This window comes from Equus quagga, chromosome 16 (genome assembly GCF_021613505.1).
Source record: "Equus quagga isolate Etosha38 chromosome 16, UCLA_HA_Equagga_1.0, whole genome shotgun sequence".
Classification (NCBI taxonomy): Eukaryota; Metazoa; Chordata; class Mammalia; order Perissodactyla; family Equidae; genus Equus; species Equus quagga.
Window position 1 is genome coordinate 9,248,841 of NC_060282.1, and position 27,381 is coordinate 9,276,221.

The 27,381-nt window shown below is 47.3% G+C and overlaps 1 long non-coding RNA gene across 3 annotated transcripts; it reads right to left on the reverse strand.

Moving 5' to 3' along the window:
* Positions 1-2,709: 2,709 nt before the first annotated feature.
* LOC124227739 (uncharacterized) lies at positions 2,710-26,699 on the reverse strand. 3 transcript variants are annotated; one of them, XR_006885532.1, is made up of 7 exons: positions 26,069-26,699; positions 15,960-17,980; positions 12,201-12,649; positions 9,427-11,190; positions 8,067-8,214; positions 6,889-7,157; positions 2,710-4,483 (listed from the first exon to the last, which is right to left on the reverse strand). It is a non-coding gene; the product is annotated as an uncharacterized LOC124227739 (long non-coding RNA). The 3 variants fall into 3 exon arrangements; XR_006885531.1 differs by lacking the exon at positions 2,710-4,483 and having other exon boundaries at positions 4,684-7,157; positions 11,055-11,190; XR_006885530.1 differs by lacking the exon at positions 2,710-4,483 and having other exon boundaries at positions 4,684-7,157.
* Between the last annotated feature and the right edge of the window lie 682 nt (positions 26,700-27,381).

Below are 27,381 nucleotides of genomic sequence, written 5' to 3' on the forward strand. Positions count from 1 at the left end.
ATGTTAAACAGCCATATTATTTAGGGAACAGTTTAAGGGCTATAAACCCTAGGGCACCCTTTATGCCTTTCTCATCTCTACTCGCTTTCCTTTTAGTCGTGTGAAATGCTCCATGATACAGTAGATATTGGGAAGAAAAAAAATGAAGGATATGCCATGTCCGAATAGACCAGTGGAGGAGGATTCTGGGCTGAATCCACTGTAGGGTTTTCCTGCTTTGTCATTAGAAACAGATTTAACCCTTCCTCTCCCTTAAGGAACTGTGGCTGTCAAATGCCTCGGGGGTTAGCCAGAGTGGCCTAGCTGGTGGTGTTCCCTGCCAGCCTAATTGCCTTAATGAAAACACTCTATCCTTATCTGCTTTGAGCTAATCTCAGGCAGGGCCTGAGGTCACCCTTTCAAGCATCTAGAGAAGCCCTCAGTAGCTGTTCTCTTTAAAGTTCAGGAACAAATATGAAAGGACTTTGTGAATGGCCCTGTAACTATCCTGTGGCTTTAATTTTCAAGGCAGGATTTTTTATTCTTTAGCTGAGAAATCCTTTTTAAAATAATTTCAAATTAGTTTTCATTGACTGGATCTTTTTAAAATACATACCTACTTGTGAAATATTTAACTCAGCCTCTGCCAGAGAGGAAACCAAAGGGGCAGAATGTTTGAATACATGGAGAGAACGTAATTTGGGATGGGACACCTCTGGATTTGAGTCCTGGATGCATCTTGTCCTAGCTGTGTGGTCTTAGGAAAGTGACCCAACATCTCTGAGCATTGGTTTATTCATACAGAAAGCAAAAATCACCATATCTCTCCATGAAGTATGGTTTGCAGATGAAAGGAGATGTAAAGCCCACTTATGGAAGAACTGACTCAAGGCCAATGGGAATTCAAATCATTCTGTCCTCTAGAACTGATGAGCTCGTTCCATTGGCTACTATGTGGCACGTGTACTACAATTTTCAAATCCCATACCACAAAACTCTTCTCCCCCTGGTCCCAAGGTAGCCTCAGAATTCTTTCAATGCAACCTTAATCAACCAATTCAACTTTCCCATGAGGTGAAATACATCACTATGTTGACCCCTGGCCCTCATCGGCTCAGAAGCTGAGCACAACAGGAGCTCAGGGGTGGACCCAGGGAAGCAGAAACTGGCCTCTCTGAAGGATTTTTTCTGCCTTTCATTTCTAAAGCCATAGACTCATGAGCAATTAGAGCTGAAGCAGACTATTCAACCACCTTATTTTTCAGGTAAAGAAACTAAGAAAAGAAGAAGCATGGCATTCAAGCAAGCCTCTGGCTTCCGCTGTCACTCACCAGCCAGTGAAACCCATTAAACTGCAACCTGGTCATGCAACCTTGAGACTGCAGGCTGTTCTTCAGAACTCTCCGACATGAGAAAGCTCAGGGCCCAAAGAGGAAAGAAGCCTGAGACCAGTTCTTGCTCATTCTGTGAGACCCAGTCCAGGAGGACATTGCTTCGGGTTCCAGAAGAGTCTGGCCAAGGCCAAGGCTGAGGATGGTTGCACCACCCCCCAGCCTCGTAGGAGCGCAGTGCTGGAGTCAAAACTGTCAAGATGTTTTGCTCTGCCTCTAAGACCCTGAGGAGCCCTGGATGTTTTACCCTGTCTCTCTGAGCCTTACTTCCCTCTCATAAAGGGATGGTAATGTCTATCCCTTGGGACTCTAGTAAGGGTTACATGAAATGACAAAAATGGTACTGAGTACACCGCCTGGCACAGTAGGAACAAACACACAATACTCTGTACAACGAGCCATGAGATTCTGGGGGAGTCATTGCTCCATACTGGCCCTCTCTATAATAAGGTGCCCAGATGAATGAACTCCACAGGCCCTTCTATCGCTGGCTGTCTGAACACAGATTCATTCTGTGTGCTCCGAACAGCATTTCAGAGAGCAGAGGCATTGTGATAAGCAATTATATTGGTCAGCGTTCTAGACTACAGATTTCAAAAAGAAAATCAACTCCAAATAATTTGAACAGTAAGATTTATTAAAGATTTTACCTCGCTTCTCCAGGAAAGCCAGAGAATCAGACCCAGAATCTATGTGTCTAGGAGCAATAGCCAGGAGAGATGCCCAAGCTTATCTCCAACCCCATATCTGGGGCTCTGCTTATCCTGTGATGCTGGGGACCCAGAGGTTAGAAACTCCCCCAGGACTGCCCCAGGAGACCCAGACACCAGCCCCACCAGAAAGATCCAGTAACCCAGGGCTGCCACCTCCACTTCCTCACTGTTTCCCCAAGTCCTTGCAGACCCTGGGTCACATACAGACACCTGGATGCAAGAGACTTTAGGGGATGTAGAGTTTATTTCGTTTTGTTTTAGTTTGAGATTTCTAACCTTTGTTGTAAAGTCTGAAGGCATTTGGAACAAGTCTTGAATGGGCCTACCTTTAGTATCTGCCAGGGTGTTAATATGGCTGATAAATAAAATTATAGCTTGCTGCGCACCTGCTCCACCTTCAGCATTTCCATCTATCATCACAGGCAAGCTTCCATACCATGTATGATCAATATTATTACTTGCTTGCCAAGGATAAAACTGAAACTCAGAGAAATTAAGTAATCTGATTAATGTTATGCATCAAAAAAGTGACAGAGTCAGTGTATTAGGATTCTCCAGAGAAACAGAACCAATAAGGCACATAGAGAGAGAGAGAAAGAGAGAGATTTATTACGAGAGATTGGCTCACACAATTATGAAGGCTGAGAAGACCCAGGATCTGCCGTCTGCAGGCTGGTGGCCCAGGAATGCCGGTGGAGTAGTTCCAGGACAAACCCAAAGGGCTGAGAACGAGAGGCCCCGTGGTTTAAGTTCCAGCACAAGTCCAGAGGCCCAGTAACCAGGAGGGCCGATGTCCAAGGGCAGAAGAAGGTGGGTGTCCCAGCTCAGGCAGAAAGCAAATTCACCCCTCCTCCCTTTTTTTGTTTTATTCAGGCCCTCAAAAGATGGATGCCCACCACACTGGGGAGGGCCATCTGCTTTACTCAAGTCTACCAATTCAAACGCTAATCTCTTCCAGAAACACCCTCACAGACACACACAGAAATAATGTTCTACCACCTATATGAGCATCCCTTAGCCTACTCAAGTTGACACATAAAATTAACCATTGTCGTCAGACTGAGCCCAGATCTCTTTGCCTCCAAAACCACTTTGCCGGGTGCACTCTGCTCTGCTCAATGTAAGGAGGAATTTCTACAGAGCTACTGAGCCCAAGAACTGCCCGATGCTGTAACAGCAAAGTCCATCCTTGCCAGTAGCCAGCAGAGATTGGTCCATCCACCTCTCTGTCCTGCTGTGTCCATGATTTCCACACTTTGTTGAGAAGCTTCTGAGACCCCTTGAGAGGCAGAAATTCTGTACAATTTGACCTGTCCATCTGAGTTGCTGCCCAAAGAGGATGAAGGCATGAACTGCGGAGAAAGGTAATCGAATCTGGTGAAGAGCCAGGAAACCGAGCGGGCCCCTTGCCAGAAGACCCGCTGCAGTTGGAAGACAAGACCATCTCATTCAGAATCGCCCGTGGCCAGTCGATCCTTATTAAAGCGGAATGTAAAATTGTAATGTGGACATTGTTGCTATTCATAAAAGGTCTTATAAAAATGATTGCAAGGCAAGTTCACTGTCCCTCTTAAATATAGGAGCCATTAAACTGCCTCAATAACATGGGGAATATTAACAAGGACTGACCGGGATCTAACAGAGCTGAAGACATGAGGAGGTATGGAAATGACTCATGGATTTCCTCCTTGCTTGTTACCTAACCCCAGGCATTGAACCCCAAAGTCCAGTGCTCAAGGAAATGGGAAAATGCTTACAGTGACAAAGAAAGAAATGGACCCCAGCTGCCCTCAACGTGTTCAACTGTAGACCCAGAGGGTCGTCTCAAGAAGAGTCAGCCACACCCAGTGACTCAGAAGTGCTGACCGAGGGCAGGCAGAATCTTGGCATCTCCAGCCCTCAGCCTGGTGTCCAGGCAGCAGAACTGAGCCAAAGGCACAAACGGCAGGTTGGAGAGGCTGGGGGTGGGGTGCCCTCTGAATTGACTTCGTCTCTAAAATCTACACTTTTCCCCATCTCCTGGACAGGTCATTTTTAGTTTTTCTCTGATAAGGAGGTATTTGTAGACGAAGGCGGTGGAGGAATTGCAGGGAACAGCAGTCGATTTCAGTGTTGGTGAGCTCCTTGCTGCTCCAGTTTGAATGTGTCACAGGAGCGCACTGCAATGGGGCAAGGTGCCCTCTGCCCCTGAGGTCACGTCCCGACCTTCTTGCCCATTCCCTCTGAGCCAGAGTGTAAGAACCCACCCGGCAGGCCTTGTCTGAGGGCTATAGGCCTCGGCCCATCAGGCTGGGCAGGGGGCTCCAGCACAGGGAGGGCAGGCCCAGCATGGGCATGTTTATATGCTATAATCTGTATTGTTTTTAATGATATCTTAATCCCACGCCAGCAGCAGCACTTCTACAAGGAAAAAGCCAGATTAGAAAAGATCATTAAAAAGCTGAGCTATATCAGAGCCCTTAAAAAAACGTAAGCAACAAACGCCTGCTCTTAAGGAGCTGGGACATGCTCCCCCCATACCTCTGACTGTACCCGTGGTGTATTAGTCTCCTGGGGCTGCCAGAACAAAATCCCACAGACTGGATGGTTTAAGTAACAGCGATTTATTTTCTCACAATTCTGCAGGCTTTGGAAGTTCAAGATTAGAAGGCGGCCAGGGCTGGCTTCCTCTGAGACCTCTCTCCTTGGCTTGTGGATGGTCATCTCCTCTCGGGGTCCTCACGTGCACGCATGGTTGGTGGCTCCCTCTCTCTCTGTGTCCTAATCCCCTCTTCTTATGAGGACATCAGTCATATTGGGTAAGGTCCACCCTGAAGACCTCACTGTACCTTAAATACATCTCTTTAAAGGCCCTGTCCCCAAATACAGTTGCATTCTGAGGTGCTGCGGGCTAGGACTTTAACACGTGAGTTTTGGGGACGCAGGTCAGCTCCTAATACATGCTAATAATCTATCAGGACCCTCCCCTATGCCAGGAGTCTTATGTGACACCTGACATGCATTATCTCTTATCCCCTTGGAAACCTACAGGTTGGGGATGTTATAGGCAAGTTGACATATGAAGAAACTGAGCCACATACTTAGTGAATCATTGAGTTAAAAGCAAAACTTGACTGAGAATCTCCGATCTGCTAGGCGCTTGGAGTCTGAAAACGACGCAGCCCCTGCCCTCCAGGAGCGCACAGTCTGGTGGGGGAGACGGGAGTACACAGGCCGTGGTCACACCTGGTGCTACGTGCTGAGATGGGAAATCATGGGAGGCCATGGATCCCTGAGGTGGGGACCCTCACCAGCCACCAGGTAAGGCTCTGAGGAGCGTGCAGACCTTCACAAGCATCTTAGTACCTGCCCCCAACCTGAACACACCCTGCGATGAGGACCCCGGAGTAGGTGGCTTACTTGGCAGGTGATCCCAGGAAGTGAGAGCAAGGGGAAGGTGAATTGGGAAGGGACAGAAGCCACTGAAGGAGCACTGATGGGCAGGTGACCCTGTGGCCAACAAGCGGCAATTGTGCAGAAGACATCTCAGAATTGTCCCCTCGAGGGCCCAAGAAGCTTGGGCATTTATTCCCACATTCCCATCTCTCATTAGCTGAAGTTTGCCCCAGCGGGTATCAGATCTCTGGCACGTTCCACCTGCCCTATGCTCTGTTGAGTGAGCTTCTGCCTAAGAAAGCCCTTTGGCAGAGAAGCAGATGGTGGGCAGGAGGTGGTGGGGGGTGGGGTGGAAGCTGTTGTCACTGCTCCTTGCTTCCTTGCAGGTGACCAGAGACAAGGCCAAGGGGAGATGGGGCAGGGCGCCAACAGCATCTGCTGCAAAGGTGAGGAGGCGCTAGCCATATGCAGGCGAGGGTACCACAAGGCTGTCCAGGAAGGGCAACAGTGTGAGCCAAGCAGAAGATGGAGGAAGAGTTGGGAGTGAGGGAACCACAGGCATCTGGGAAAATCTCAAACTGTGAAAGGTGCTACAGGGAGGCTGGGAGCTGGAGCTGGAGGGTAGGCTGAGGTCAGCTTCTCCCATGATGGACCCTTCCTCCTCCTCTCTGATGTGGGGTTCTTCTAGCTTATCCCTAGGGGATGTCTCTACCTCCTTTTCCAAGTTTGCACTTCTCTCAACCTCCCAGGACTCTCAGCAATCCCAAGCGCAGCCTCCTTCTCTGCAGGACTGATTCCCTCCTCCTTCATGCTTGAGACACATGCACGCACACACACACACACAGAGATACACACAGAGGCACAGACACACACACACACGCCCCTCTTAGAACTCCTGACAATGCCGGCAATCGGCGAAGTGGCTTCTTCCCAGAGATTCCTCCTCCCCAGCCCCACCTTCAGCCCTTGGGAAATCTCGTCCCAGAACTGAGGACCAGGCAGGGCTGCCCTCTCCTTAGAATAGGCCCCTTACTCAGAGGGCATCCAGCATATAGATGAAAGACGAGAAAGGGGGAAGCTGACACTTGGTAGCAGTTCTCAGAGCCCCATGGGTGAGCAGCAGGAGGAGAGGCTGGAATCCCACAATGCCAGAGACCCTCTAGCCCAACCGTGCTGTTTCACAGACCAGGAGACTGCGGCCCAGAGAGAAGAGGAAGGAAAGGGGGAGAACTTGAGCATCGACAGCACACAGTAGGACCGGTGCCAAGGCTGGTGCGTTCACAGGTGAGGCACAGGAGATGAAAGCAAGAGCCAGGCAGATGCGGGTCCGATTTCTGATTAGGCCACTCTCTGGCTGTGTGACTTTGGGTGCTTGACTTCACCTCTCTGAGCCTCCCCTGTATAATGAGGCTGGCGATACCCATTCCTACCTCCGAGGGTGTTTGCTCCCAGGCACTGTTCCTCTGGGGTCCTGCAGCTCCCGTGCATCTCTCCACTTACATCACCAACCCACAGTTAGTGTAGATTTGGGTGCCTGTCTCTGCCACTCAGCTGGGTCTTCAGGATGGAGATGATGTCTTATGATGGCTTGATACATCCCATCTCTTAATGTAGGCACACGTCATAGGTGTTCAATAAACGAGAGCAGTTCGTCTCATTTAGTGCTTGTGACAGACCCATGGAGAGAGAAGGGCCCTTCCTAAGTTAGAGGAGGAAATGAAAGCCCAGAAGTGAAGACGTGGCCAAGATCCCACAGCCTTGAAGTAGTTCAGCTCAAACCAGCATCGTTTCCCACGGCTCTGCCTGGGATGGCCAGCTCTGGGTCTTCTCAGGTTCCCCCATCTGCCTTCATGGACCCACTCCCAGCCCTCACCTCCTGCAGAGGTTTGGGTCCCACTAAAGGACCCATCCCATCTGGGTCACCCCTGTGGTCCTCCCTCTTGGGATAATTCTGTGAAGTGCCCAGTCTTAGACCACGCTAACCATCAGCACCATTATTTATTCTGCAATAAATTGGGAGGGTGGAGGAGTGAAAAGTGAGACCAGAGGGGAAGGTTGCTCCCGGGAGAAGCTGCTTCTCTGGTTGCTGGCACGCTCGGTGAGCAGAGGCAGTGGAACCTCCTTGAGCTCCAGACTCTCCAGCTGTGGGTGTGGAGTCACCCAGCATTCAGAGCTGATGGAAGGAAGCACCCAGGGCAGGGCTTGGAGGACATCACTCACTGCCTCTTGCACAAGTCCCACCAGCTACTACCCAGGGGTGTTCGCAGGCTTCCGGAAATGAGTGTCCACTTCTGTGAGCTATGACATTATGGCATTTATGTGGAATCGTGGAAAGGTTGCAAACCCTTTCCAGAGAAATGGTTAATTAGTTAATTTGAAAATTTGTATACATCCAATTATATTTCTAAAGATTAAGATAGTGACAGGGGTGAGGGCACCACTCAGCTGAATTCAATTTTCATGCAACAAGGAAAAAACCAACCAAACAAAAAGTGGACAGAGGACCTACTATGTGTCAGGTACTTCCTGGGCCTGCAGGAGAAACAGGAATGAGTGAAACAGCCCCTGCGCTGTCGAGGCTTATAAAGAACTGGGAGTCAGTGCCTACCAAAACGAAGATGCACAACGCAGCCTGCCGTGAGGACAAGGTTGGAGAAAATGCAAACCATCGAGGCTAATTGGAGCAGCCCTTTGCAATCCAGGGAGCATCTTGGGAGGGACCCAGTGCATCCCGGTGTTGGAGCACTGCTTTCACACTAAAATCAACAGAACAGAACAGAATTCATTGAATGTAGGAAATGAAAGGGCCTCAAGAGACCCCCCTGCCCAGAAGCTGATTCCCCACAGAGAGGGTACCATCCCCTCCCCCCACTGAGGGCCAAATAGCCAGAGAATCTGACCCTTCATTCTAGGTGGGGCCAGACTCCTAAAAATTCCAACCAGTTCCTTTGGGGAACATCCCCAGTGAGAACCACTAATCTCATCCAGGATTCTCTATGCAACTCTTTCACAGATGAGTTCCCCGAGGCCTGGAGCAGTGAGGTGATGAACCTCTCATTCATCAGTTCCTTCTAACAATCATTCCTTCCTAGCGACCAGGGGAGTGGCTGGCCGGTACAGACTCCACGTTGAGAGTTGCTTATTCAGCCATGAGGAAGGCTCCACCTTCGTGCATGGATCGTTTCGACTGAGGAGCGAAGAAGGTAACATAGGAGCCCCCAGGGCAGAGGGATTAACGGCCAAGGCAAGTCAGAGGGAGCAAAATAGGAAGACGGCCATGGAGCGGGATGTGGGAAGCACTTCCTTCTTAGAGAACAGGAAGGTGCTTTAGAGGAAAGGAATCTTATGTGCAATACTTGAGCTGTTGAAGGCATGGCACGTGTGAGGAATGTGAAGAGTTAAGTTTATTTGGAGCTTAAGGGGCATCCGGTCAGATGCAGTGGAGTTCGAACAAGGTAAGGCACGTACAAATGTGAATCAACGTCTGCCAGAGAAAGACTGTGCTTGACAGACGAAGAGCCAGGCGATGCTGCTGACAAGAAGTCTTTAGGCAGAACCAACGGAAGAGACCTTACACCCCAGCCACCACACATCCACCACCCACCTGCCCCAGGGCCATTGCTCCTGACATTGGACGCACCTCTGGGGCCCCATTCAGACCAACCTTGCCATGCATGGACTGGACTGCACGCTCTCTGGGCTACTCAGGGCCATGGGCACCCTCCATCTTAACTCATTCTTCCATATCATCAGTTCTTCTCTCTTGGATCATTTCTAGCAGTAGACTAATATTTTATCAATTCTCCTATCTCTCTCTCTATCAGCTACCTATCTATCTATCGATCTACATTCTTTGACTGCCCCAACGCTGCACCCCTTCCCTGGGTTAATATCTCATTTCTCGGCTCCCTTTTACAAAAAATTTCTTTGAAAGAGTTGTCACTACTACAATTTCTCTTTTTCCTTACTTTCTCTCAACTCTACTCCAAACAGGCTCCCATCTGCACCATTCACTAAAACAGCTCTTTTCAAAGTGATCGATGACTTCCACATGGTAAATCCAACAGCCAGCTGTCCATGTTCCTCTTAGTTGTCCCACCAAAATCTTTCTGTTAAAATTTATATGTAGGAAAATCAGCTTTATGTGTGGATGCAGTTCCATGAGTTTTAATAATATACCACTTTGTGTGACCACTTCCATAATCAAGACACAGCACAGGTTCAGCACCCCGAAAATTCCCTCATGGTGCCCCTTCCACCTGCTCTAACCTCTGGCAACCACTAGTCTGTTCTCCAACATTATATTTTTGCTTTTTCAAAAATTTCCTATGAGTGGAATCCTACAATGTGTAGCTCTTGAGCCTGGCCCCTTTCACTCAGCTTCGTGCCTTTGAGATTCGTCTGTGTCCTTGCATGTATCAGCAGACCACGCCTTGGCATCGCTGAGCGTTATTTCTTGTTTGGCTGTGCTAGCATTTGTTTATCCATTAAGGACATTTAGATTGTTTCCAGTTTGGGGCAATTATGAACAAAGCTGCTATAAGCATTTATGGTCAGATTTCTGGGTGACTTAAGTTTTTACTTCTCTGAGTTAACTATGTAGGAATGAGCTCGCTGGGTCCTATGTTAAGTGTATATTTAACATGAGAAGAAGCTCCAGACTTGTTTCCAGAGTGACTGTTCCATTTTGAGTTCTCATCAGCAATGTATTGAGAGTTCTGGTTGCCTCATATCCTCACCAGCACTTGGTCTTGTCGGCTGTTTTTGCTTTTAAACCATGTTAACAAGTGTGTAGTGATGTCTTATGGAGGTTTTAATTTGCATATCCAGAATGACTAATCATGTTGAGCAACTTTTCGTGTGTTTGCTCACCATCCATATGTCTTCTTTGGTGAAGGGTCTGTTTGAATCTTTTGCCCACTTTTAATTGTGCCGTTTATTTTTTTGTTGACTTTGAAGAAGGTTCTTTTTTTTTCTTTTCATTGGTTTATAACATTATATAAATCTCAAGTGTACCTCGTTATATTTCATCTTCTGCATAGACTACATCGTGTTCACCATCAAAAGTCTGCCTGTCATCCAACGAAAGTCCTTCACATATTCTGGCTATAATCTCATCAGATACGTGATTTGCAAATATTTTCTCTCAGTCTATAGCTTCTATTTTAATTCTCTTAATAGTGTTTTTTGTAGTGCAAAAGTTTTTTTTTTGTAATTTTAGTGAATTTCAATTTAGCAATTATTTTTATGAATCTTGCTTTTGGATGATTGTATGAATTTTATATCTGAAAACTTTTTCTCTAACCCAGGATAAAGACCAGGATCCTATCCATGGCGCATGGGTCCTGTTCTTCTGCTTCTCCCAGCCCCAAGCCACTTGTTCTCTTGCAAAATCTGGCTTCTTTCCACCTTTAGAAATTCCCAAATCTCTCCAGCCACCGGATCTTTGCACACACCACTTCCTCTCCTTGAAATCGGTTTCTTCTAGCCCAACCAATTTCTGTCATCCTTCTGCTCTCACATCAGACCTCCCAGATTAAGTGTCACCCCATGATTTAGCTCTCATAGCTCCTGTATATTTTTTAAATTCACTTACCAGAGTTCAGGATTGCTTTGCTATTTGGTTGATTATACAATTTTCTGTCCCTTCCACTAGACTGTAGGACTTATTTTGTCCCCTGCTGTATCCCAGCACCTCACATGATGTCTGGCACTCTATGCTTTCGGAAAGACTTAGAAAATGAATGAAACAAAAAATGAATGAATGATATGAAAGACTCTTCCGACAAGAGTGGCATGAAAAGATTGATGATAGGTGCACTTAGGTGTTGTAAACGTCAAACGCCTTCAGGGGCCAGGTAGAAGCTATGAATGTGCAAGGGGAGGGGCAGAGCCCAGGCCCCACCCAAAGGGGTGAGAAGAAGGAGCCAAGAGTCGCCCGTTCTTCAGAGTACTCAGGAGAAGCCAGGGGTCCCAAACTCAAATAGTGGCTCATTTTTTTAAAGCTGTGCTGCCCGAAAGAGCAGACCGGTGAGCATGACTCAGACCCCAGAGAACCCCGGTGCGTGGAGGAGGGGGAGGAGGGAGGAAGTGAGGGGAGAAAGCAGAGCTGGACCAAGCTCATAAGGAGAGCCCGGGGCCTGGCTAGAGGCTAGGACGGGGGCCTTAGGACGCCACATGAGCAGCCTGGCCAGGGTTAAGACCACCCAGAAGCTCAGCCATCACCTTCTTGGTACGTGCTACCTGAGCTCAGAGACTTTTGCCTAAAGGAGACAAGGAATGCGATCTCAAGAATGACATTCTCCTTGCTTGCAAACATCTATAGAAATTCTAGAGAAATAGAAGGCTGTGCTCAAGGAAGAAGTCAAAAGCAAGATGTGGAAAGCCAGAGACCAATTATACTCCTTCCCACACCCCTGGGAAAGCAGGTGACCCCGTGGTTGATGCCCTGGGGGCCTGCAGAAGCGGCCACCACACGTCCCTCTCCATGACAGTGGGGCAGTAGCCGGAGCGGGCCTGGAGAGAAGACACAACCCCAGAGCAGGCAGATGTGAGATGAATCCCACTCTTTTGCCTTCTGGTTGTGAGATCTAGAAAAACTACTCAACCTCTAGAAGTCTCTGCTTCCTCATTTGAAGGTGGGGTGAGGGTTAAAGAAGATACCCTCACTGGCTGGGGGAGTCATTTGCCTTTTTGACCTCAACACCTTCCTTTGTGACATGAGAATATTACCCATACTTACCTCATGGGCTGGCTATGAGGATGCAATATACAGGAAAAGTGCATAGAACAGGGCTGCAAGTCAGTGTCAAACAACAACAATAATAATCAGTGTATGTGACACTTAAAATGTGGCTGTTGTTGTGATGATGGTCCTTCACCTGCATTTTTCTGTCAATGACATGCCGCTCAAATGGCCATCTTGTCGCTGAGCCTGACATCTTGATGTGTAACTGTCATGATAAACTCTCCTTTTCAGGGAATGGTAAGGACTGAAAGAGACAGGGATTCTAGAGGGCTCAGGCAGGGTGTCCTGCCCCACAGCCAGCGCTCAGGCACAGAGGGGCTGTCCCACATCGGGAGCTCTGTCCCTGCCAGCACACACCCCTCACCGGACATCCTGGCTGCTCCACCATCCACAGGTCTGGTCTTGAGCAACTTAAGAATTGATCCGCATCTCATTTTTCTCATCTGCAAAAGGCGAATAAAAATAATCATGCTTCCTGAAGAGGGATGATGATTACCTTGGCTGTGGAGATCCTGTGGGTGATAGGCTTCTCATGGTGGCAGATGCTTGACATAGTGGTAAAAGGTCACCAACGGCAGCTGTGGTTAATTTTTCTGCTTCCATGTGCCACTCATCTTACTTAATAACCCAGTAAGCGTCTACCTTGCGGGGGTGATTCTAAATCCACCTTTAAGCTATTTAGAGCCAAAGTCTGAACCACATCATTTTATGTGTCCACAAATATTTAAAAGTCAGCCCTCCCTCCCCCCCACTGTAGTTCCCTGGAATGAGGTGAAAATCTGCATATACGTAATCTAAATTAGTCACAACACCAATCGTTTGAAGCAGTACACGGCGTAGGAGGATCAGACGAGTTGCCTGGTCTGAGCTGCTGCCAATTCTGAGACCCAGCTGTGTCTACCTGTAAAGTCTCTGTGCTTCCTCTTGCCTCCTGCTGCGTTTTCCTGTGTAATATCTATTTTTATAATCGATCTACTGGCACAGTGTCTACATTTGCAGGCAGTAAAACCAAGGTGATAAATATGAATTGCAGGAAGATACTGTGCAGGTTAAACGTAGCTGGAAACAGTTCAGCACTGTGTATAAGACTATGAGCCAAGCGTCTGCCATGCATTCAGTGAGTCCCTCGTTAGTTTATTTAACAAACGTGTATCAAGCTCCTACTCTGTGCCAAGCCCTGGGCTAGGTCCTCAGATGTAGCAAGGACTAAAGCTGATATTCTGATACCCAGAATTTCCCACTTTCTTAATATGATAGCTTTTGAAAATAACCTCTCTTTTCTGTTGTCTCTCTCCTGTAATCTGTTCTTCCATCATCAGCCTTTTAATAGCATGTTGCCATTTCTATCTTTAATGGGAAACAACAGTACTCATTTGCTGGTTAATTATTAACTGACCCCCCCTCTCTCCTTCTCTGCCTGTAATACTCTTCTTTTCTCCACGGTGGGTGCTGAACTTTGCATCCTCTGTGTTTGTCCTTCTCCCATGAACTTCCTACCGCTGGAAGCTCTGGCACGTGCCCACTGAGGAGGATGGTAGCTACGGATTACTGGGCAGTATGGTAGCCAGTGCTGGAAAAAAGGAAAAGAAAAGTGGATCACATCCCCACGCGTCCCATCTCCACGCTGTGTTAGCACCCAACACAGCGGTCCTCTTTACATCTTGGAGTGGGAAGGCGCTGCGTCTCTTCATACTTAGATCTGGAAATCATCACCAAATAAAGAAATCAAGGGGGAAATGTTGCCAACATAATCCACTTTGCCCAAAAGTTGGCAATAAGCCACACCTGCCTGTGTGATCACGCAAAAATCCCTGGTTGTGACACTTGTAGCATGAGACACAGGACAGCACAGGGTCTGGGGGCTCACACCAGGACAGCCATACAAGGGAGAGACGAGGTTATGAGTTTCATTGCCAGCACTATACCAGACGATGCCAGCTTTTTACTGACTCTGAGGGGACACAGTAGCCCTGTGAGGCTGTCTTCCAAACTCAGGGATTCCCCTCAGTTATAAGTAGAAGCTTTGACCATCCTTTATCAGCCTTGGAATGATTTACTGCCCCTGCTTGTTTACATGGCATTCTGCTCTGCTGGACCATAAATTTTGGAATCAGAATCTAGGCTTTATTTCTTGCTGTGTCCACAGTCCCTAGCCTAGGGCCTGGCACAGAGTGAGGGCTTAATCAAAGTTGGTTAAATGAATAAATCCAAGAAAGAACGAATGAATGACAGGCATAGCTGATCATCCTATACACGGTGTTCCTGCTGTTTCCAACGATGTGCTGCAGTGGCTGTCTATCAGCTTGGTTTTTCTCTGTAAAACTTAGACACTTTGCCAATGGATCAATTATAAAAGTATGAATCAAGTAGGACAAGACAGCAAAATGCAAAAAGAAAAACAATGGCTTTGAAGGCACACACATCTGGATCTGAATCTTGACAGCACGCTAATTTGCTCGGGCAAACCATTTGCTCTTCCAACCCTGTGTATATAGAGACTCTGGGAGTGGGTTTCCAGCAGCTCTACTATATGGAGATCTTCTCCCCACCAAGAGGCATGACGTCTGTAGCAAGTTGGGTTCATCTGGCAGCAGACTTTGAGATAAAAACTAGGGTGCAGAAAATTTACTGGGAAATTGCTCTCACAATCAACACCTGTGAAACCGAGGAGACTAAAGCAGGATTTGGCCAAGGAAGAAGTTGAGTCACTCTACACTTCCAGCAAAGGCCTCAGTTGACCACACAGGGGGATCTGAAACAGGGAAGGAATTTCAGAACTGTCCCAAGTTAGGGCATGGGGGCCACTGTTTCCTCCTTGCTTCTTGGAGCCAATGTTTTCTCAGCATCTCCCAGAGTTTTCTCCAGGGTGCTAACTCCTCTATCCCAGGAAAGTGCTCCCAAATCAATAAATTCTGGCTTATCCAATTTTTGTTCCTTCCTCTTTGATTGTACGCCCTCAAAATCCAGGTTTATGCATTTCTCCGAGCTCCTGCTGATACCGGCTGGCTAGATCCCACTGCTCCTTCAGCCGCCTGCCTCCCTTCTCAGCCTACCCCAATCCGAGAGATGAGTCATCCCTGGTCATTAGCCAGAGAAAGGATGGGGAGATGTGGATCCAGATCCTGAGGGCGGCTCATGTTCTCTCGCAGGGTCAAGGCCTCTACACCATCTTCAAGCAAAGGGGGAGTGTTAGCCCTTAATAGGGGGCGTGGCCCAGAGCTTCAGAGGAATCTGGAGATTCAAGGTTTGGGGGCACGTCAACCCAGATGTTCGCAGCCCGACCCTGACCCTGTGTAGCAGACTCATCTGGTAGAGAGCTGACTTTCTTTGGATCCCAAGTTTTCTGGCACTTAAGTCTTCAGCTTTCTCTGCCCTCTTGCTGTAGGATACAAGAGCCTCCTTCTATGCTAACCTGGAGGTCCCTGGCTCTCACACTTAGCTCTTACTTGCGTCGGGCAAGTTAATCACTCTCACTGTTTCATTACCACTTTCCAGAGTCTCAACTGAGCTTAGAAATAGTCACTCCATTCCGCTGTCCTTATATCTACTCTTCATCCCATTTTTATAAAACGCCTGATACGTCACACCAGCTAACGCCTCCCCTTCCACCGGTAAGCATCCCAGCTCACCAGCAGTGAAAGGCTAACAAATATTCTGTTACCTACTACTGGGGGCCTCTGCGCTCCACCTACCCCCTGGGATAGAGTCCCCATCACCAGACAAGCAGTGACACATCTGGCTGCAGAGTCTCACCTTAGTGTGTTCTTTCTCAGGCAATTCTTGGAACTAACTGTCATGGGTTGCATTCTCCAGGAAGCGGATTCAAATGGAAATTTGAATGCAGGAAATTTACTCAAGGGTGATCTTGTAAGACAGAAGGGAAGGACATTGAGGAGAGCCCAAAACAGACCTAAACCAGCCCACAAGAACCTCTGGAGCTGAGAGGGAGATTCAGAGATGTCCCTGGTACAGGAAGAGGGCCCCTTCCCATACAAGTGGAATGACTGCTAGTGAGGCAGTGTCCGAAGGGAGCTGACACCAGCTGAGGGGGAGAGGTTTCCAATCCCCGATGGGATGTCTGGGCAGTACATCACAGAGCCTGCCCCACGTGGCTCCTCCTCTGTGGGCCTGGCACTGCTCGCTCTGCACTTCACTCCAAGGGCGACCCAGGATGGAGTGTACCAGAATAGACAGCTTACTCCACCAAGCCGATCAGTTACTCTTTTCTGAGTAATTTGGAAGTGGCGGTAAGTGGGAGTTGAGACAGAAAGTCAGCCTCTGTGGCTGGCTGGGTCTCCGAAACACACCAACCAGGAAGTCGTGAGACAGCCAGGTTCTGCCCCATGATTGCAGAGGAGGGCAAGCCGACAGAGGAAGGAAAGAACAAAATAGAAAGCAGGCAGAAGTAGAAATAAGAGTTAGAAGCCTGAGGTCTTCTGGTCTCCACTTCCAAACCTTCTCTGGAATTCAGCTAGCTCCACGACCTCAGGCTCTGTAAGACTGTATCCTGTAACATGCTAGTTCCGATTTGTTTCTATCATATGCTCCCCAAAGACCTAAGTACATATTAAGAACAAAATAAACCTCAGCTAGCCCCCTTTCCTTCTGTTGAGGAGAGTGCTTCTTCCAAGCAGCAGTTGTTGCTTTGCTATTGTTGTTGTGTTGTTTTCGTTGGCTTGTTGTCTCTCCACCTTCCTCTTTCCTGTAATAATACCCCTCTCCTCGATGTGTGTGTCTCTGATGGAGAACCCTTTCAAGCACTTGGATGTCCATCAAGCTACGTTGTCTGGTTCTCCTCTTTGTCTCCGTGTTCATTCAGCCTCTCTCTCCAGGGGAGACCATGTGCCAGAGGGACAAACCCATGGCATTTGGAGTAAGCAGAAGTGGGTTTGAATCCCTACTGCACGACTCACAAGCAATTTGACCTTGGTCAGATCCCTCAAATAACAAAACCGCAGTGATTGCAGCTGTATAATAGTGGTAATTACAGCCCTCTTGTAAGTTGGTAGGAGAGAAAGAACCAATATTTGCGAAGTGCCTAGCAGGGTCTCAGAGAAGGGTTATTATCCACGTAATTATAATCATCTCTATTCAAATAGCTTAGGCAATCTTGTGCCCCCTTGCATAAGTCATGGCCCTTTCCATTACAAAAGACAGACCCTCCCATTGCCCATTAAAATATCTTCAATAAATCAAGGATTTTTTTTGGCACACAAGACTCAGGGATGGCAGGATCCAGGGTCTCAAACAGGTCCTCAGGACTCAGTTTCCCTCTTTTCTTGGCTGGCATTCCTCTCTTACAGCCACTTTCTTAGGCATCCACCTTTGAGCAATTCTGGCAGAGAAAAGAGACACTTTCAGCCATCAGTTCCAGGAAATGTCTTTGCCCGTCTTCAAACCAATCCCTCTTACCAGGGGGATTGGCTTTGGACTGAGGCTATGGATGGAGTCAACCCCATCAGACCATAGAGAAAGGCAGAGGGAAAGGCGGAGTTTTCCAGGAGACTCTGAGCACTCCACCAGAAGAAAGGAGAGGGTGCACGCAGGACAACTCACGTCCACTCTGCCTCTTGCTGAAGCTTTCTTGCTTCTTTTTTCTCAATAGTGTTTTCTTCTTTGAGTGGTTGGTGAGCCAACCATTTATCACAGAGTCCTTCCACTTGCACGGTAGAGAGGGTAACTCACTCATCTGTGGTTTCCACATCCTTCTGGAACTCTGGTCCTGGGTGGAAATCTAACCAGCATTCAGGTCTCCAGTACTCTTTCAAGTGACCCTGTGGAGGGAAGAATTGCTTTTGGTAACTGTGAGACCAGCATTTTCACCCATGTGGTCTTGCCAAGACAGATGAGGAACCGTGGCCCATAAAACGCCAGTGACCTAGCCAAATTGGGCGTGTCACTTTTTACTAGACTGCTTCATCCTTGGCCACGGTTTGATCAACAACATATTAGATCCCAATCATTCCAGGAATGTCAGTCTCCCTACATGTTCCTCAGTAAAGATGGAGACAAGAACTCTCAGCCACTCTCCTCCACCTTTGTCTTTGCAGAATTCCTCTACAGGGACGTGAAAGGTTAGAGTCCAGAGCATTTATGGAAATCATCAAATCCAACTATGAAAAAAGAAAATAAAAGCTTGAAGTTGTTAAGGGGCTTTCCAAAAGTCAAAGAGCTCATAAACATCAGAGGATGGATTTAAATAAAGGACTATTGGACTTCTAGAGAAGCGTGTAATATGGATGAGAAGGTAAACTCCAGGAAACAATGAATTTAGGGTGGCAGAGCTCAACTGATAAGCAATAAAGCTCAGTTTCAAATCTCCCTCTCCCACCGACTGGTGAGGGGACCTTGTCTTCCATCACATGCCCCTAATTCTCTCTTGCCCTCCTATTCCTTGCAGTGTACAGCTTTTTGTTCCCCCCGCCCCCCAACCCCAGAAAGGACTGGAGATCTTGACAATCCACTCATACCGCTAGGAATCACAGGGTGATTTTGCCCGGACCACCCCAGAAAATAGCAAGACAAGGAAACCAAGGTCTTAGCGTCTGAGACAGACATGGATTAAGCTGAAACTAGAGACTTGTGGCCTCACTCTGCTGTTAACATCAGCATTCCATTGTCATTCTCTACACTACCCCCTGGGTCTGGCACAAAACCAAACAGAGGATGAAGCCAGCCTTAAACACACCGAAGCTTTCTTCACTTCCCTTAAGAGTTCCAGTTACTTAAGATTTAAGGAGGAAGAAATCTAGAGACCTCGGGATTAAAGAAGGGAAATGCAGTTGGAATGAATCCACTCTTGGGTTCACCCATCTACTGCTCGCATCTCCTTCATCATGGCAGAATTTGGGGAGAAGTTCACCACACCCACCTCCTTCTTCCTGAGCACACAAACTATATGCCCCAGATTCTTTGAATCCAAGTCGTATGCGTAGTTCTGAGCCATGGAGTATGCATATCCACAATCTATACCATTTCCAAGCCTGTCTTGTCAAACTTCCCACACAATTCTTTCTGTTCCTTCCCTCTGACCATGTAGCGGACGGATGCAGAAGGTTGAGAAGGGGATTCCAAGGCACCAGAGGGGCTCTGAGGGTCTGGGGACATCCAAGTCCCCACTTGAAAGGCACTTGGGTTACTGAGTCACCCAGCTTAACCTCATTTGACTTTATGTCAAGGGAAAACAAATTTCAATTGTGTTAAGCCACTGAAATTTGGAGTTGTTTGTTATAATGACTAACATTAATTATCCTGACTCACACAGCCACCCAACCTAAGGGTGTGTTTAGAAAATGAGATTCATCCCCGTGACAGCACAGTTCATTGACACGAAGAGAAGAAGCCAAAGAGAAGCTGGAGGAAGACACCCAGAAATAAACCCTGGCCTGTGAATCCATGTGAACTGACTGAATTCTCTCCTTTGTGGATGTTGGGACAAGTGGCCACGGATCAGAAGTCATGGCTTCAGATCAGTCATGCCCTCTGAATGCCTCTCAACTCATGCACTGTTCTCCAGCCTCTCTGCCACTTCCTGTAACAGGCCCCATCATCATTTGCCTGACTATGGCAATAGTGTCCCGCCTGGTCTCCCTGCCTCCAGTCTTCCTCTCTTCTCCTTTCTTCACATAGCAGCCATTGTGAGCTTTCCACAATTCACCTACAGTCAAGTTAAAGCCTGTCCATGCTTTGCTTTGCAAATAAGATACAGATAATATCTAAACTCAGCCGTGGGTGACCTGACCCTTACCTTCTTCTCTAGCCACCACTCCCCAAACACACACACACACACACACACGCACACACTCCCTCCACTCATGCTCAGTTTCTTCCTGTTCTTTATGGATGCCATGTTTTCCTTGTCTCTGGACATTCGTTTGTTCCTTTCCCATTGGCCTTAGACACTATTTCATCTCTTTCCCCTTCCCTCTTCTTTCTCCTCAACTCACTGACTTTCTCAGAGCTCCCCTTAGAAGATACCTCTTCCGTGCCTTGCCCTGCTCCCCACTGGTTTGGGTGCTCCTCGAATGCGCTGTCCTGGCACTCTGACGCAAGGTGAGTCCGTCCTAGTCTTCAGGTGCCTGATGCTTATGCATAACATTTGAGCCAATAGCAAGACACTTGTCCCCTCTGGGCTGCAATCAGCACCACAGTAAAGGGCACTTCAATCTGCTGGAAGGATTGATTAAAAATAATCTCACTCGCATTGCATCTGTTGGGTTCCAGTTTTGTTCCAGGTGCTATGCTAGGATTTAGCCAGATCATCTCATTTGATCTTCAAAACAGCCCTGTAAGGTCAGTATTATTACCTTCACTTTACAGATGCAGAAGTTGAGGCCCAAACGAGGTAAGTGACTTGCCCAAGGACACACAACTGTTGTGTGACAGAGTCAGGGCTTCGAATGCAGGTTGCAAATCCAGGTCTTTCTGATGCAGTGTGTGAATGGGACAGTAGGGAGAGAAACATTTAAACTGATAGAGATACTAGTTACTGGCATGGACCTATTTCCTTACATTTCTGTGATTACCTGTCTGTCTCCATCTACTAAGGTAGGAGGGCATGACTCCTTACCAAGTAGTGAGAAAGTACACTCATTCATTGTAGGAACCCTAACATCTGCCTGGCGCTTGGCATGAATCAGGTACTTTTAAAAAATAGATTAAATGAATGAAAGGGGAGCAGAGAGGAGAAGCAGGAGGAACGAGGAGGGGAAGGGAAGGTGGCCAGGAGCCTGACTCCCGAGGAAGGACACAGACTTGGTGGGGCGACAGGCCTAACAAGATTCTGACCCCTGTTATCCATCCGATCCTGTTTCTCAGCCATGGCACTCGTGGGTAAGGCTGTTGTTTCTGTGCATCGGGTCACACCAGCTGTCCTGCAAGCTGAGTCATGCGTGCCTATAAAGCAATGCAAGCAACTGGAAAGCAAACACATGGGACGTGTTTACTCAGATGGGTTTTATGACCATAAAAACAATCCCAGCCTGGAGCCACACTAGAAAAGTGCCCATTCTCGAGGGAGTCAGTCTTCATTCTGAACTTAAGCACTTTCTCAGTCTCCACAATCGCCCCTAAAATGGCAACTCAAAATCTTCCCGGTTTCACATCTCCTATTTTTCAAGAAACTTAAAATTAACGTCAAGAAAGAAGATGAGCGCTGCTGAGGACATTCAAAGGGATGGCCCCAGGCTCCGGAGCCATGCTGTCCACTAAGTAGCCACTGGCTGCAGGTGGCTGCTGAGTGCTTGAAATATAGCTGGCATGAGTGAGGGACTGAACTCTTAATTTTCTTTCATTTTAAATAATTTAAATTTACCCTAAAAACTGAAACAGAGTAAAATGTTTTTCCATTAACGCATCATTATTGGAAAACTTTTAAGTATGTTTCGAGCACCTTGGACACAGGAATCCATTTTTTCAACTGCAAATTATGTGAGATCTCAATATAGATGAAGCATTTCCAACGGAAATTTAGCACCTGCACTGAGGTGGGCTGCAATGCAAAACACACACTGGGCGTTGCCGACTTAACAAGAAAGCGAGAATGTGAACTATGTCATGAAGAGTTTTATATTGACTGCATGTTGAAATGATAATATTTCGGAAACACTGGGTTAAACACTATGTAAGATCAAGCTTAATTGCACCTGCTTCTTTTAATATTTTAATGTAGCTACTAGGAAATTTAAAAGGACACTTGTGACTTGCATGACATTTCTATTGGGCACCACTGTTCCAGACAAGGCTGATCTTGCTTTCTGCAACAGTGACCTTGCTAGAATAAATATTGAGCTTCCAGGAAGAACTGTTAAAAAGGAGAAAAACATCCATTTGGGTACATAAGCCAGAAGGTGGTCTCAGAAAAGGCTCAAGGACACAGAAGTTGCCTCAAACTTAAAGAAAGTCAACTCGGAGAGCAGGCTCTCAAATGGGACTGTGATCCTTGCCCCTGATTCCACTAACATTCAACTCTAATTACCACATTTAGAAAACCTTAAGCCTTCTCTGAAATCATTGGAACAATTTTAAAGAGAGGCATAAGTCCTATTTTATGGATGAGAAAACTGAGGCTCAAAGAGACTGAGCTCTTTCATGGGACTCATAAAAGACGGACCTGGGTCCGAGTGCAAGGACAACGTCCTTCTCATAACATTGCCATTTCTCCAGCTAAATGAGAGGTCTTCCCAGAGGACTTAATAGCAAGATACAAAAATGGTCATTTGTGCCCATAATTGTGGTTATTCAGACCAAAGCTTCACCCTCCTCATACTCAACAGACCTAGAGATGTGCAGAGACTCGCTGTCTATGAGCCCATAGCAAATGGGGAGCTCCCACCCGGGACTCCTGACTCGCTCTCCCAGGGCAGTCGCCATCTTACCACTCTGCCTCCTCCTAGTCCAAGAGGAAAGGAGGTCAGGTGAAACAAACCATAAAACTCAATCATGCTTCTTTGTCCCAAGCAGAATGTGCAAATGCGTGGCAATGAGATGCCATGTGCAAACAGCAGTGGGCCAGCAAGTGAGAATCCTTCTGATTGAGCCTTCACAGGGTGTGGATCCATGTTAAGCTGCCAGGTTAACTCATAATGAAGAGTGGCCATGGGGGCTCCATCCATATTTTTAACGCTTGCCACAGCTGCATTCACCTGCAGCTGGGCTGTTTGGAAGGGACTCAGGGGAGAGGTCTGGACCGGTAGTCATAGTATCATCATCATCATCAACAGCATCAACAACAACGGTCTCTTTGACCCCTAAAATATGGCCAACCCTGTGGTCTGTAGTTGATGCTGATGATTTTGCTCTCCTCTCCTCACCAAGCTTCATTCTATTCATCCCTCACCTTCCTCGACCTCCAGCCCCAGGCTGTGTAGAGCATCTGCCCTTCTCTGCCTTCCAACAGGACTCACTGCATTGGGAGTAACTGTGTGTTTATAATTGTGTGTTTATGTGGCCAGGCTGCAAGTCAGAGCAGGACAAAGAGTGGTCCTTATTCATCCTGTAACATGGCCCCTAACACAGGGTCTGAAACACTGTGCGACAGGCCTCAGGACTTGTTCCTGGGTCTCCCGACATCCTGGGCTGAGCTCTCTCCACCCTGCCGGGCCTGACCCTCTGCTTCTGGGTGCCAAGGGGAGTGACCATCTTGGCCCTGGCTGGGCCCTCTGCTTGCTTCAGGATGTGACTCTCAGTAGATTAACTAGCCTCGCCTGTACTTTGGGTTCTGCCAAGCGAGAAGCTGCCAAAGAACAGGAACAGTTTTCCATGTACCATGAAAAGGTGCCTAATCCTGGTACGCTTCCGGATTGTGCTTCCAGTAATGTGGTGAGTCCAAGCCTCTCCAGGAAGAAGAGGCCAAAAGTCAACATCAGACTCTATTAACCATCCTGACTCAGACCTTGGCTCTGTTATCCTCTCCCCTCTCCCTCCTGGAGTTATCATTCCTGTGTCTGCAGAGCAACGAAGGGCTTACCTCACACCCACACACCACAGTCATAGATGATGCCCAGGGACAGTGGAACAGGGCAAGGCCGTGCGCTTTAAATCTGCTCCTGCCCCCCTCACTCCTTTCTCTCCATGTTTCAAACCTAATTCTGTACCTCACACCCATTAGGATGGTTACCACAAAAAAAAATAATAACCCAAATAACAAATGTTGGCGAGGATGTGGAGAAATTGGAGTCCTTGTGTACTGTTGATGGAAATGTAGAAGGATACAGCTGCTATGGAAAACACTATGACAGTTCCTCAAAATGTTAAATACGGAATTACCATATGATCCAGCAATTCCTCTTCTGGGTAGATACACAAAAATACTGAAAGCAAGGACTCAAACAGATATTTGCACATCGATGTTCATAGCAGCATTATTTACAATGGCCAAAAGGTGGAAGCAACCCAGGTGTCCATGGACAGATGAATAGATAACAAAATGTGGTAAATCCATATAATGGAATATAGTTCAGCCTTAAGGAGAGAAGAAAATTTCTGATACATGTTACAACATAGATGAAACTTGAGGTCCTTATGCCAAGCGAAATAAACCAGTCACAAAAATATAAATACTGTATGTTTCCACCTATACGAGGTACCCAGAGTCATCAAATTCATAGAGACAGAAAGTAGAGTGGGGGTTGCAGGGACTGGAGGAGGAGGCATGAGGAGTTCTTGTTTAATGGGTACAGAGTTTCAGTTCTGCAAGACGAAGAGTTCTGGAGATGGATGGTGGTGATGGTTGCACAACAATGTCAATGTACTTAATACCACTGAAATGTACACTTAAAAATAGTTAAGATGGTAAGTTTTATGTTATACGTATCTTACCACAATTAAAAATAAATTTTTGAAAAACCAATTCAGGCATATTATCTTCTATGATACATTCCCTGACCCCCATTCTCTCCTCCTTCCAAGACACCTGGCAGTGTTCCTCCTCCGCTGCACATGTCTGCTGCCCTGGTATAATCGCTGATGTCACCTGCTCACGCTGTGTTTGTGTTGCCCTATTTCCAGGCCTGTCAAGCCTACAGTCAAGAATTCCTTAGAGATTAGGACTGAGGCTTTCTTCTCTGTGAGTACAGGATCTGACATAATTCCCGGAGTGGATACTGTGGTGTGCTTCTCAGATCCCCCTTCAGCACTGAGGCACCCATCCAGCCATCCCTTCAGCTGTCAGGAGCATTGGATGCTCACGGCTCACCACTGAGCCCCTCCGCAGGAACTGTCTTTGGTGGGAGCATCATTATCCAACATTGTATCCTCACCACGGGATAACCCTCATCCAGCGACATGTTGATTTGGAATTCCAAAGGCCCTGCCCCCCTTTCCTCAACTGGTGACAACTCTGAAGGCCACCCCAGCTCCAGAGATGCCCAAAGGATTGAGGCCTCTGATGCAGCTGTATCTCAAGACACCTTCTCCCTCTGCCCCAAACTGCTTCCCTCGCTCGCTCCCTTAGAGGTGGTGTTCTAGAGAATGCTCTCCAACAAAGCCCCTGCAGGCACACCTCAGTCTCAGACTTACACATTCCTAAAACCTGCCTTGGTTTTAAGGATTTTTTCATTTTTGTTGTATGATTGTGTTGATTTGCCTTGAAATGAATTGCACTGAACTGAATGACAGTGGACTGGCCAGGCCAAGAGGGGCTAACACTCGGAAACCAGACAGACTGAAACCAACTGGGCTTGGGGAGGGTCAGGGCAGGTGCAGGGACAATCCCAGCTGCAGACGCAGAAGCAATGAGGATGGCGAGAACTCTGTGTACCGCTCAGACATAAACTCTTAAGGAGTGATGGGCGAGGCTCAACGGGCCTGTTAACTCCTACCATCTTGATCCTCATTTACATGAGTGCAGTCAGGACCTAGTAAAGCTATCTTGTTGAGTATTTGCTTTGGGGTTAAGCTTTTATTCTTTCTCCTTTCCTGGAGGAGAAAGTCAATAGTGAAGTTCACTATTGTCCTAGGCAGGGCCCTGAGGCTGAGAGGTGGGTCAAGGTAGATCCTCCAGAGAAAGACCTTCAGTCTCTCTAGCATCCAGAGGTGTGGAGAGACTCCTGACTATGGAGGGCAAAGGTCCTCCCAGGAGGACACAGGATGGGAGGGAAGCTGAAGCGCGGGCCACAAACAAACTAATGAGCATATATGCCCTCTTAACACCCATGCACAGACATACACTAGATGTATGTTCATTCCATACTCAGACACACATGCACATACCTACACATGAGTGAATAAGGCACACTCACACACAAACCTGTGCTTATGCAAGGATTCAAACACAGGTGTCCTGATGCACATGTGTTTTAGTTAAAATCAAGCGCACACATTTACATAGAAACATGGAACGCACTCACTTGAACAGAACTTACCCTTGCTCACAAGTGTGCACACACACACACCCATCTTGCTTAGTAAAAGTTCCATCTTGCTACCTTAGTACATATCTCAGCAACCTTCTTTGTTTCCTCTTTTCATTTAGAGAAAGGGAAAGTATAGAAAGGAATGAAACACATTCTTTCACCAGTGGAATCCTGGAAAAATGCATTCCATGGAAGGAGAGAGATTTTCCTATTGATAATCTGAGTTTCTGATATTGGAGTCTGTACCAGTTTAAGTGCCTCTCTGGATACACTCAGCTGTGGTTCTCTTGAAGTTACTGACGAACATCCAGGATGATCTCGGCAATCAATATAAGACATCTTGGCTGTTGAAGGCAGGTTTTGATCTTTACAAGGGAGAGTATAGAATTCTATTGCCGTCTTTTGTGAAGGGGCCTTTCCTAGAACAGCTCTTCTTCTCAGCTGGCCATGCTGGCTGTGGCAGCTGCACCTGGCCCCTCATACTGCCGGTGGGCATGACCAGGCAGCATCTTGCCTCACAAGTCCCATGCCTCTTGCACCCTGCCCTGCACTTCTGCCCTAGGCCTGCCACTGAGGTGTAAGATGCCCCCAGATTGGCTTACTCCCGGCCAGGTCATGCTTCAGGCTCCCGGAAGGCAGGTGCAAGTGTTGCTGGCTTTCACCCACTTGTTGGTTTCCTCTGAGAATGACTCTCTAGTTGTTTTGGATGTAGCTTCTCCAGAGGCTGCCAGAGGGGCCAGGTGGTGCGAGTGGGAAGCGCCAGGGTGTTGACATTCTGTGAACTCGGGAGACGGGCACTGAGGGATAAACTCTCTCCCCTTACTCCCTTATGATGCGCTGTCTAGAGTTGCGTATGGATTCTCTCGAGGTGTCTCCCTTGTTATGAAGCTGTAGCCAAGTCAGCACCCACTCACTCATATTTCATCCTCTTCCTTTCCTGCCTCACTTCCCTTTTCCTCTCCCTCCTGCTTCCCTGGGATTGTGCAACCAAAATAAATATTTACGCTAAGCTTTTGACCCAGGCTCTGTTTTCTAGGCCAGGAGAACTCTACCATCCAGTTGAATTTCTGGTTCTGTCAACATGAGAAAATTATTAACATTCTCTGAGTGTATGTTTCCTTATCTATAAAATGGGGCTGATCCTACTATCCATATTATCCAAAGCTGGGTTGTTAGGATTAGTTGAGATAATGCATGTGAAAAACCTTTTATTCTCCCCCAATAACAAAATTAGGTACAATATTTAAATTATCCTTCCCAAACTTTGCACATTTCTCATTGGAAATTCTCCTATATATGCATTTTGCTCAAACATTAGAATG